Below are 12,658 nucleotides of genomic sequence, written 5' to 3' on the forward strand. Positions count from 1 at the left end.
CACAAAAGCAAGGACATGCGTACACACGACTTGCATTTTTAGAATCAAATGTTTTTCATGCGCGTACCATGTGTACGCACAGAAGGGGACTCGCGCGTATGCACGAGGAATGTGTATCCACGAATGTCCTGTTTTGCTAAAAATATTTATTTTAACTGTTTTTGCCTATCCACTCTACTCTTTCACCTTTGTAACCCTTGTATATTATTTGATAGCTAGTGTTAGGCTTCGGAAGAAGAGCAAACCTATTAAGGGAGTTAGCTCGACATTGAGGAAGAATTGTGAAGTGAATAATTGAATTGACGATGCATGGATAATGTTGTATGAGATATGAATAAGAGAAATGATGATATTGATGAATTGTGATTAAAAGATCCATCTGGCATATGCATTATATTATCCGAGACACGAGTTTTTCTGGGAAGATGCAGTGGCTTGCCCCCACTTACTCCAAGTTGAAATTTGATATTCTGTTGATCCTCTGTCACAAGATTTGACTAGACACTTTAACTCTCTAGATTCTCCCAGTGATATGACAAATGAATGATTATATATATATACACTCTTGGGGATGCTTGCACGCAGTGACTATCCAGGGTTCGCTATCAGACATGTCGGGTTTGGCTGTATAATCGATAGATGATATCATCGGCCATAGGATAGATATGCATCATATGCACTTGTATGTATTGTTTGAGTATGCATTTGTTTGGCTTGCCTCTTTAGTTAACTATAATTAACTGCTATCTGATCTATTTGCTGTATCTGCTTCCCATATTTGTATTTTTCCTGTCTATTTTGCTTGTGTTTGTTTCTGAGAGATCCCTCATGCGGGTAGAGGAGACGTTGAGGGTTGTTCCACTTAGTGACTTGAAGGTTTGCAAGAACGAAAAATGAAGAGTTAGACTAGAATCCTTAGATATAGTCACCATATTTCTGGTTTAGTGAGAACTCTAGGATTTCATATATGTGTGTGTGTGTGTGTGTGTGTGTGTGTATTTTGCTTTTAGAGGTCGTAATACCTCATCACTTCTGATTTACAAACTTAAGCGTAAAGCTTTGAGTGGTAGGGTGTTACAAAAACAGAGTGCATTCTGCATCTCAGTGACTAGATAATACATCTATAATCCACATGAGACTATATAAACATTATTATCAAAGTAATTTTAATTAGAAACTAGTAGTTGATACTAATAAGTGAATCAATAAGGGAGTTCTCAGTACATAAATAAAATCAAATAGTCCACATTGGGCAACTCCACCTCTAAGGGTAGCCCTTTCTTGTCGTGTGTTAATACAAAATAACAGATCCAGCGTGTGGCCTACAGGGCTAGCAATGCTCATAGTAGATGAGGTATGAGTTAGATGCATCTAAGTTAATGTCATGACCGATGTTAACTACGATTTTCTAATACAAGTCTCCCAAACAAATTCAAACATATAATTTCAAATACAACCAATCTTTGATCTTTCAAATATATAAGGTATCAAATCAAATCAAATCAAATAATACTTTCTCATAAAAAATTCTTTTCAATCATAAGAAATGTCAACTATATTTTACAAATTTAAAGTGTATAAGTGAGTATCAATAATACTTCAATGTTTCAAAAACACATTCAAATAAAATCAAATATTCTAAAATAATGCAAAACTTTATCAAACATGTATATAATCTCGTGTAAAGTTTTTAAAGTGTAAGCTAAACATAGATAAATTATTTAACTCTAATAAATTTATTATTTTAATCAAACTGAAATTATTCAACTATAATTTCATAAATATATTTAAAATCTCGTAATAGCATAAACCAAAAGTAATTATAAACGTAAAATCTACTCACAACTTGGTCCCAAGAGGCCGAAGAGACCAGACCCAAAGTGCCAAAGTAAAAAGTGAGGAAGGTTGAAGTAGAACGGAACAAAAGAGCACAGAATTTGAACCGAGACAGTGGCAACAATTTCAATTTTCATGACAGCGACACTGGCCACAACAGCAGGTAAAAGTTATGGATAGAATCAGACAGAAGGCAGCAAGACAAAAGTGGTACAGGAGTTCCAAAATAGAGCAAAGGCTGAATCCAAATTAGAATGGAACTAGTGCAAGTTTAAAAATAGAAGCAAAATGCAAGAAAAATGTTTGGCAAAGCAAGAGAGAAGAAGGATCTAAACCAGAAACAAGGCAGTGATGCTGGCTGAAATTTTTTGGCGACTCCAATGGCAATACCATGGTGGAAAAGGCTCTGATACACTGTGCAAACTAGAAGTAGAGGAAGAATTGGGCAAACCTCTCCAGACCTCCAACAGCAGCGCCAGCAAGGAATGGCTCCAACAGCTCAACGATAGCCTCCTTCCACAATAACGGTAGTAGCAACTACAAGACCCACCATCGTTGCCTCCTCTTTTCCTGGTAACGAGCTTGTTGCATTCTCCTTTCCCTTTCTTGAAGTCTCTCTTTCTTCGGGCTCTTCAGCGGTAGTGGTGACACGACGGTGATAAGTTGGTAGTGACAGAGCACCTTCTCCCTCTTCTCCATCGTCGTCTCCTTCTCGGTCTATCTCTCTCTCTCTCTCTCTCTCTCTCTCTCTCTCTCTCTCTCTCTCTCTCTCTCTCCAAACTCTTTCTCCTCATTCTTGTCTGCAGCTGTAACATTGACGGTAATGACGGTAGTGCTCCTCGCCATCGCCATCTTCTTCTTCCCCCTTTTTTCTTCTTCTTCCTTTGTAGCTTTCTCTCTCCCTTTCTACCTCTGATCCTTTCTTCTTTTATTTGAATGTGCGTGTATGTGTGTGTGAGAGAGTGAAGGGTGAGGTGAGTGTTAATAAAAGAAAAAGTACAGGAAAACAATGTATATAGTGAACAACGTGAACAACAGTTTTAAAAAAGAAGGTAAAATTAAAATTAAAATCCATATTCTTAATTAATTAAATAATTATTATCAGATTTTAAAATTTTAAAAAATTAGAATTAGCACCTAAACACATTCACACTACGTATGGTTACTCCCATTCCCACCATAACCACAATTCTGATGTCCGCGCCAGTCCCTCTCAGGTTGACGACCATATCCCACCATTGTCATCGGAGACAACCGTTTAGACTCAGAAGAACACCCCGCACCCTTACTGCCGCACCAGCTTCTCTTCCAACCCATTTTAGTGCTGCCGTTTTGCACCCTACCACCCCCTTACTGGCGTCGATCTCTCCCGTAACGGTCATCATCATTGTTGTAAAGCTCTTAACACCGCCGCCCCCCTTACTACTACACCAGCTTCTCTTCTAACCCTCTCAGTTCTGCCATTTTGCACCCCACTAGGCCCCACCAGTGTCAATCTCTCCCGCAACAGTCATCATTGTCGCTGTAAAGCTCTTGACATCGTCGCTGCGTCAACCACCAGCCCCGCTCATTGCTGTCGTTACTTCACTGGACACCCGCATTAACGCGTTTGGAGTTGTATACGTGACTTTTATTTCGTGATGAACTCTTCAATGGGTGAAGGAGAGAGCAATGCCCCATCCTCCTATATTAGTAATCATTATACTCCCTCATATGAAAACATTGTAGATGGACAAATTTTTGACAAGGTATTTAGTGGAAGTTTTATTTCCTTTTGGATGGTTATTTTATATACAAAAGAGATATTTATTTTCTTTCTTTTATATTTTAGTTTTTTTATCAATGAACAGAAACACTACATAACAAATTTTGAACATGAATTAGGAAAAAAATAATGCTTTTGGTTAATTTTAATAGAGTTGCACAAACCTAAAAGAAAAACCATTTTGTTTGGTTTTTTTAATTATTTTTTTCTTTTGTATAGTATTATTTAGTGAACTATTGAACTAGCATTGATTGTTGTACCCATCGCCATGTAACTAGGACCTTGGTTATCATATGCATTAGATGGAAATCATTCCAGTTGATTTTTTTTATATATTATTATTTGGTGAACTATTCACGTAACACTGATTGTTGTACCTGTAGCCATGTAACGTAGGACCTTGGTTATCATATGCATAAGATGGACTTCAAGCAGAGAGCAAAATGAAAGTAATGGTCATGGTTCAACCTTGAATAATTCATCTTGTTTTTTAGTTTAATTAATTCATTTGCCATGTTATTTTTGGTACTGCTTGATATACACGATCATGCAATTTATTTGTTAAATTGTCATTATTTTTTCATGTATTTGGATTTTATTTTTCAAAATGTTTGTTTATGATGGCAAAATTGAGCCATAACAATTACGAGCTGTGCAGTTGCAACTAAGAATAATTTTTTATTAAAAAAACATTACACATGTAAATCATATTAAAATTTTGCTTTTATGTCAACGTTTACGAGTTTTACTAATTAAAAATTGAACTCCTTTGATTTATTTTCCATTGTGTGCCTTTTTTCTTATGTACGATTGCAGCTCGTGCAAGTTATGGACGTTACTAAGCTAGAAAGTAATGAGACGGAACTGAGTGATTATGTTTAAATTGTAATTTATTGTTGATTTAATAATAACGAGATTTTGAAATCTACTATTAATGATTGCTGACATTGAGTGTTGGTTGTTGTGAATTGATATACAGTTACCAGATCACAGTGGCCTCAATGAAGATGAAATACTAAGAGTTGGATTGCGGTTTGATTCTTTGCAACCGACAAAGGAATTTTATGCGACCTATGCAAAGAAAGTCAGTTTCGTAAGTAAGATTAGGACCACAACATTTGACAGGACGATAAAGGAACTCAAGGAACCGATTAACTAATCTATTCATTGTAATCGGGAGGATTTTTGCAGGTCTCATGTGAAAGCACTAACATGGAAAAGCACGATTGGAGGCATCAGATGCAGAGCAAGGATAGAAGTTGGATAGGAAGAAATAAGATTGGGTGTTATTGAAGGTAGAATTGAGGCATTCGCATAAATGTTCAACTAAAAAGGTGGTGCACCACCACGAGTTTAGAGAGCTAACCATGCATGCGAAGTACGTGATTGAGAATAATGATGAGGTTGGCATACGACCCAACAAACCTATCTAGCACTGGCTAACGAGATTGGTGGATTATCGAACCTCGTCTTTTCAGAAAAGGATGTGAGGAATTACATTACATCCAAACTCCGGTCCACTGATGTCAATGCGGATGTTAAGAAGATATTAAATTACTTCATGCGAATGAAAGAGATCATTCCAAACTTTTTTTACGTAGTAAATGTTGACGAAGATTACAAGTTTAGGAGTACACTTTGGATAGATGCAAGATGCAGAATGTCGTATGAATATTTTGGAGACGTGGTGTCGTTTGATACCACATATAGTACAAGTAAGTAATAATTATTTATTTTGCAATTCATAAATTTTTTTGTCTTGTAATAGTCAGATGTTCTTATATGTGGTTGTTCCTGTAGGCATGGATTACCATTTGTATCATTTCTTGGTGTCAATCACCATGGTAAGTTTATTCTTCATGGATGTGCTCTGCTAGGGAACGAGGAGGTTTTAAGTTTTGAATGGGTATTCACACAATGGGTAAGTGCATGAAAAATACGCCGAAGGGAATCATTACCGACCAATGCAGGTTGATGTTTGGTACAATTAAAAAGGTCCTGCCCCACACATGCCATCGATGGTGCATCTGGCACATATTGAAAAAGATACTGCAAAAGCTCAGAGGTTATGTTTAGTACAAAAAGTTGAATGCTAAATTGAATGACATTGTATGGAATTCTCGTTCAGTTGAGTCATTCAAAGATGATTGAGTTGAATTCATAGATGAGTACAACCTACATCACAATACATGGCTCTTTGGTTCATTAATTTTAAGGTATTTCATGGTTCATTATTGCTTACATTTGTGACGTACTTATATTGTTTTTTAAGAATTTGTTCATGTCGCAATTTTTTGGTATGGATGGTTTGTTTTGTGTAGACTTGTACGACGACCGATGGATGTCGGTTTTGATCTTTTTTTGTGGTGAATTTTAGGCTAGTATAAAGAGTACGCAAAAGAGTGAGAGTATGCACTCATTCTACGGGAGATTCTTACATAGCAAGACTAGCTTGGTTTAGTTCATCTACGAGTACGACAATGTGCTTGGGAACAAGGAGCAAAAGGACCTGGAAGACGATGCTGGAGACTCTAGAGAAATTATCTCATGTACTTCTAGCTCTGTCATTGAGAAACAATTTCAAAAAGAGTACACAGGTGACATATCTAGGGATGTCCAAATAGAATTTGGTAAAAAAAGTGATTGCACCATCCATGCTATTACAAAAGATGGTGACTCGGTTTGTGTGAAGGTGGAAGAGGAAATACTAGCTACTAAGAGGACTCGGTACATTACGTACGACGTTTATTTTGACCATTCGACTGTGGAGATTTGATGTGAGTGTAACATGTTTGAGAGTTTAGGTATACTATGTTGTCACTACCTTGCTGTGTTTTCATCTTACAAAGTGAGTAGAGTTTTTGCCTACTATGTTCTCCCCTATTGGAACAAGAACATAAAGCGCAAGCACACCTACATCAAGAGTAGTCACGACGTGAGTCGTTCGGATGAAAGTCATTACTTATTCAAAGGGATATGTGCATACTTCTTTAACGTCGCTCAGGAATTTGTAAATTATGACGAGAAAATAGCCATGTTGCATGCTACTCTTGACGATGAAAGGACCAAGCTGGTTGATTACCATGCCAAGGTGCGGTCCAAGAGTGCGGCCGATACCTACGCTAGCATGGCAATATAGAGTTTGAGTATGGTAGGCATAGAGGACATTCAAGGCCCATTAAGGGTCACCACAAATGATCGGCCAAAAGGTAAGATGCTTGGAGCTGAAATGGAAAAGTCAATCAAGAAAGCTGTGCGGAGAAAAAGGAGAAATATAAGACTAGTATGTGTTTGCATGAATTTAAATTTGCACCCTTTGTTAAGATATTCTTGTGGAGGTAATGACTCGTTTTTGTTTGTGTGGAACTTTCAAGATAACCATATAGAATCTCTCTCAAAATAAGGAGTTGGATACATCTGCTAGAATGAATGAGCCGCAAGGATTTGGCAGGTTCGTATCTTTGTTAAATTCATTCGGTAATAACTAGCCTTTATTAAATAAGTTTTTCACTATATTTGTCTTCATTGGGTCAATTTATTAGTTCTTTCATATCAAGCATGTCGGATGTTCAGTTCACTATATATACAGATGTTTATTTCAATTTATTAGTTATTTCATATCAAGCATATCGGATGTTCAGTTTACTATGTGTATAGATGGTTATTTTTTTGGATTGCGTTTTGCTACATGGACATGCTCCATGTGTTTTTCTTGTTATATGGTTTGTATTGGATTTAGTTTATCCTTGACAGAATTCAACTTGGGTTTTTGTGATGACATTTAAATATAATTGACAATTCACATACCATCACATTTACATGCTAAATCTTTTATTAGAAATTGCTCATCTTGGATAATTCCTTTCCTAATATTTTGAAATTGTGGTCAAACTTTAATATGCAGAATGTTCATTTTACTAAGTATGTGGATGATTATTTTTATTCAAAATTGAGTGCTTAGTTTAGTTGCAATTGGATTCAATTATTCAACAATTGGAATATATTGGATGTTTAATTCACTAGGTATATGGATGGTTATCCTAATTCTTACCTTAATTGTTATTTGATCAGATTGGGTTTAACTAGTTACAATTAAAATATCTTAGATGTTCAATTCACTAGGTATACAGATGGTTATTTTTATCTTTAAGTGGATGATTCTTTTGATTGGCTTGTATGTATCTCAAATTTCCTTGAATTTGCAACAATAGAATCACAGAAGTTCAAAAACTAATGGAGCATCTACATGTTAGTGACTAGAAAACATGACCATGTGTCTTATAATTAAAACTCTTCAACAAATAAACAGTGTCAAAAAGAAAATTGTACTATTAAACTTTATTCTCCTATTTCTTCCTCCCTTTGTCAGTCTTTCTCATGAGTAATCCTTCAACCCTTGTATTATTGTCCTCGGGTTAGTGATGTGAATGGTGATCTCACCTCGTTATGTTTATTTCTTGGAAGGTTGCGGCATTGACGTTTAGCTTTGTCTTCCAATACCGTTTACATCTAATCAACCAATGAATTTTATGGGCCCATGACAACGTCTAACATCAATTTTGCTCTGATTGACCTAAGGATATCCTATATGATAATTTTGATAGCGAGTGAGAGGTTAGCAGTGTCAGACTAATATGTAGTGCAAATAACATAAAATAAATCCAAAAGGCTCGGTAAAGTCACATCGTCCCATTCATACAATTGACAATCTTCAGTCCACTTCTTCATGAATTTTATGGCATAGATGCTACAATCACAGCTACATAAAAGAATAAGATTTGTGTTATTAGGATGATACACATGTTACATTAAGTGCATTACAAATACATAATTTGGTGTATTTTCGGTGCAACTCACTTTGGTTGCCTAGAGACTTTAGCATATGCACGAGTCAATCTATTTGTAGTGCGCTCGTCTGAGGGGATGGCCATTAGCCATGTTTTCAATTAGTCTTCCCTGAAAAAAAGACAAAATTCTATTGTGTTAATACGTTATAGGTTTAAATATTAGTAATATTGATGGGACATACGGGATGCCTTATGTTACCGCATATGCATCGAGTTTAGTCGGTCTAGCATTAGGCGCCTCAGAATGCAGACTATTGAGTACCAACATCCTCTTTTTGCCACCTTAAACGCATACAACCACAAATAGCCTTGCAAACACTCAGAAATTAACCATTGCAACAAAAATACACAAGGTCCAACACATTCAACACAGAAGTGCTTTATATTTCATTCATGATAGTGTACCATATCTAATTTAATTAACTCTAATTCTTAGTGCCAGAACTTAACTGAAATCAAGATAAGTCAAAATCAACTCAAATAACAACAGAAATCTGCGGGTCTTTTGCATGTAGAATCCATCAATCAAAGTGACAATATATTAATATCAACAGAATATACATACACTTCTCATACAAAAGAATCATCCCCCAAGTGATAAGTAACAACTAACAAGTTGATAAAGAAAAGGTAATTGGCATAGTCAAACCAGATAAAACCATTAACACGGATAAATATATTTAACTTATCTTAAGACGATATGATATGAAATAGATAAATAGAATCCTGTCTCACCCATTTTCTCTTGGCTGCTTCGACTTTGTTGAAGAATCTAATATCCTTACTAAAGTTTGCACCCAACCCCACATATATCAGAATTGCCCTGTCGTTGAAGGAATTCAAATTTTGCTGGTGTGTGATCATTTTCTGTTATGTAAAAAGCAGTCAATATGCCAACATATACTATAAGATTGAAAAAAAATATTACAGTTTTTATACCAATATTCCCAAACACATACAGTAAAAATCACATTTGAATCTTGATGATCTCAATTCATTGAATGTGTAGCACATTCATTGCACGATCTGCATAGTTAAGTTTACACGCACGACATTATATATAGTAACTATGGGTATTCAGATCCAAACTGGTAAAAAAACCACAAAACTGCACTGGAGACCCTTACGGCATTATTCACTCTCAGTTACTACTTACCACAATATGACAATACCATTCCCTTAGTTAGCACAGTGCTGCTTCCCCCTAAACAATTACACAAGTCACAAACCCTAATAAAAAAAAGTAAGAAACCTCTTTCTTAGTCTCTTTGATCTTCACTCTCACCGTCACTCACTCTCAGTCACTCTCAATGTCACACGCTGACACCATCCGCCGCCTCTTCTTCTCAATGATTCCCTCCGCCGCCTCCTCTCCTTGGTGACGTTGCTGCCGCCTCTTCTTTAAGGTATATTTTTACTTATTTTTGTGTAATTTTGATTTGTTCTGGAGGGTAACATTCTTGATTCTGTTAAAATATGTTAAATTTTGTGTCGTACTATTGTTCTTGTTATAACTAACAATCTGTCTTGTCACTAAAATTTGTTAAACTTTATATTAAATTATGTATTTTGTTCTTGTATTGTTATTCTTGTTATTTTTAACAATATGATCTTGTTATAAAAATTTGTTAAACTTTGTATTAAATTAAGTATTTTATTCTTGTTGATTGAATTCGATTTTTTTATCTTCTACAGATTTTATATTTGTTCGGTTGATTTTAGCTTTCAATTTGAAGGTCAACAATGCCAACTTTATATCCTGAGGTAATATTTTTATTTTGTAATATGTATGTTGGTAACAATTCAATACGTTGATTAATTGAAAAAATATTAAAATAACATAAACTATTTAATTATTCTTTGTTATCACAGGATGTTCAAAGTACTGAGCTAGGATTTACCAGTGCTACTTCGTCCACTTTTGAATCAATCAGACTTTCGGGATTGTCAGTGTAACACCCTACCATACAGAGTCTTATGCTTAAGTCATAATTCAGAGATGGCAAGGTATTACGACCTCTAAAATAAAAATTTAGTACGTATAGTAGTATGAATGATTGATTATAACTAGGAGCCTTTGTAGAAAAAGGGGTAGACAAAAATCGCAACTCAAAGCGCAACACTCCGATCGATAACGTAACGAACAAGGTTAACCAACGCGTGATTATATATATACAAAGGAGTGTCAAAAACAGGAATATCAAGACTCAAGATCCGGCTGCGAAGATAACCGGTCCGAGCATAGCAATATATACATATGATAAAATAAGGAAAACCCCAAAGGAAACCCAAAGGGACACAAATACATAAAACCTATTCTCCAGAATCTCCCATAAGAGGAGTCATCACAGTTTGTATTATTTAATGGAGATAAAGGTATCTAAACAAAACATATAAACCAAACATAGTCCCGAGAACCAAGGATCTTCGCAAATCTAGAAGTCTCCAGCATGCCTCAGCGGGAAACCTCGCGTCCTGCATCTGAAAACCACAAAAACCGCATGTGTGAGAACCAGAGGTCCCCAGCATGGTAACAGCTTCCACATATATAATACATAATAATGGAGGAAAGCCGAAGGCAATCCTAGAACTTCCTCCAGAAAATATCAAAGCTTATAAACAAGCTAAACCATAAAGGGCATCTGTCTAAAGATACTTCAGTCTAACTAATACTTCCCTTTCCAATTCCTTCAAACCTCCCAACCACCAGCAGGAGTATAATGTAGCAAACACAGTTATATCAAACAAGGAGTATACAAATAGGAACAATTAAGGCATTTAGACAATTAGCAAGTAATATGCAGTCAAATAGGCAATCTCAGACAATTCATGTAGTATGCATATGATGGATGCCTGTCCCTAGTGGCTGATGACATCATCTGTCGGTTATAGAGCCAACCCGACAAGTCCTGGTAGCTAACCATTGGACTGTCCCTCTGTCACGCATCCCCAACTCGAGTTATACTCGTTATAAACTTGATCATAACCATGATCCATATCCGTCACCTTCACTGGTGAATATTTACGGGGGCGAGCTCATCCGGGTCTTTCACAGTGCCCGGCCACACTTATGACATAGGGTCAACAGAGTATCAAGTCTCAACCTGGAGCACGTGGTGGCTAGCCACTGCTACTACCCAGGGAAACTCGTATCTCAGATAGTGGAAGTGCAAATCACAATTATCAATAATTCAGCATAAACATGCATGAATTCTCATCCATGGATCAACATCTATATCAGCCATCCGGCTCATGGTTAAATCCATAACCAGCCAATACATAAACAATTACGGCCCTTTGGCCAATGGTATAACCAGCACTTCCACCACCATCCTCCGCCTCTCACATAAACATGCTTGATCCTCAATGATCATTCATTTTTCCCTTGCTTCACTCGCAAGTTACCTCATTCACTAGCCTCCTTCTCATAGATAGACATATCATAATGATTTAAGATGTAAGTGGTGAGATCGGAGGCTTAGAAGTATGAAATTTGGCTTTTAAAACTCAAAAATCAACTTTGGGATGAAAACAGGTCCACGCGTATGCGCATTCCACGCGCACGCGTGGTTGACCTCAAAACTTCATCGACGCGCAAGCGTCATGCACGCTAACGCGTGGATTAAAAACCATTTGCCAATCGACGCGTACGCGTCCACCATGCGTACGCGTGGGTACTCTCGTGCCCCAGGCACAAAACTGGCACAGTTCTGGCATAACTTTCTGGAAAATGGCTGGGCATTGGGTGCAGCACAATCGGCGTGCCCGCGCACATCACGCGCATGCATGGATGGCGCTTTCTAGAAGATCGGCGCATACGCGCCAAGTGCGCCTACGCACAAGGGGTTATTCTGCTAAAAATTTTCTAAGTTAAAAGCTGCAGAATTCACCAATTTAAACCCCAATCTTCCAACGGACATAACTTTCTCATTTTAAATCGTTTTTCACCCGTCCTTCGAACGTCATGGACATCCCGGATCCAATTTCATTTCTAAACAGATTTGGCACAAAACAGAGATCCGTAGTCCACTGTTGGATTCTGACCTCTCTGCACTCGAAGTGGATTTTCTGGAGCTACAGAAGCCCAATTGGCGCGCTCTCAACGGCATTTGAAAGTAGACATCCTGGGCTTTCCAGAAATATATGATAGTCCATACTTTGCCCAAGAATTGATGGCCCAAACCGGCGTTCAAAGTCACCCTCAGAATTC

The 12,658-nt window shown here is 37.0% G+C and overlaps 1 long non-coding RNA gene across 1 annotated transcript in view; it reads right to left on the minus strand.

Annotated features, from left to right (window-relative positions):
- Positions 1-10,859: 10,859 nt before the first annotated feature.
- The window catches only part of LOC127741396 (uncharacterized), a 12,243-nt gene continuing 10,444 nt past the window's right edge, over positions 10,860-12,658 (minus strand). The window contains exon 3 of the long non-coding RNA XR_008002366.1: positions 10,860-10,929. This is a non-coding gene — a long non-coding RNA (uncharacterized LOC127741396). The remainder of the gene's footprint in view (positions 10,930-12,658) is intronic.

Source organism: Arachis duranensis, chromosome 9 (assembly GCF_000817695.3).
Source record: "Arachis duranensis cultivar V14167 chromosome 9, aradu.V14167.gnm2.J7QH, whole genome shotgun sequence".
Lineage (NCBI taxonomy): Eukaryota > Viridiplantae > Streptophyta > Magnoliopsida > Fabales > Fabaceae > Arachis > Arachis duranensis.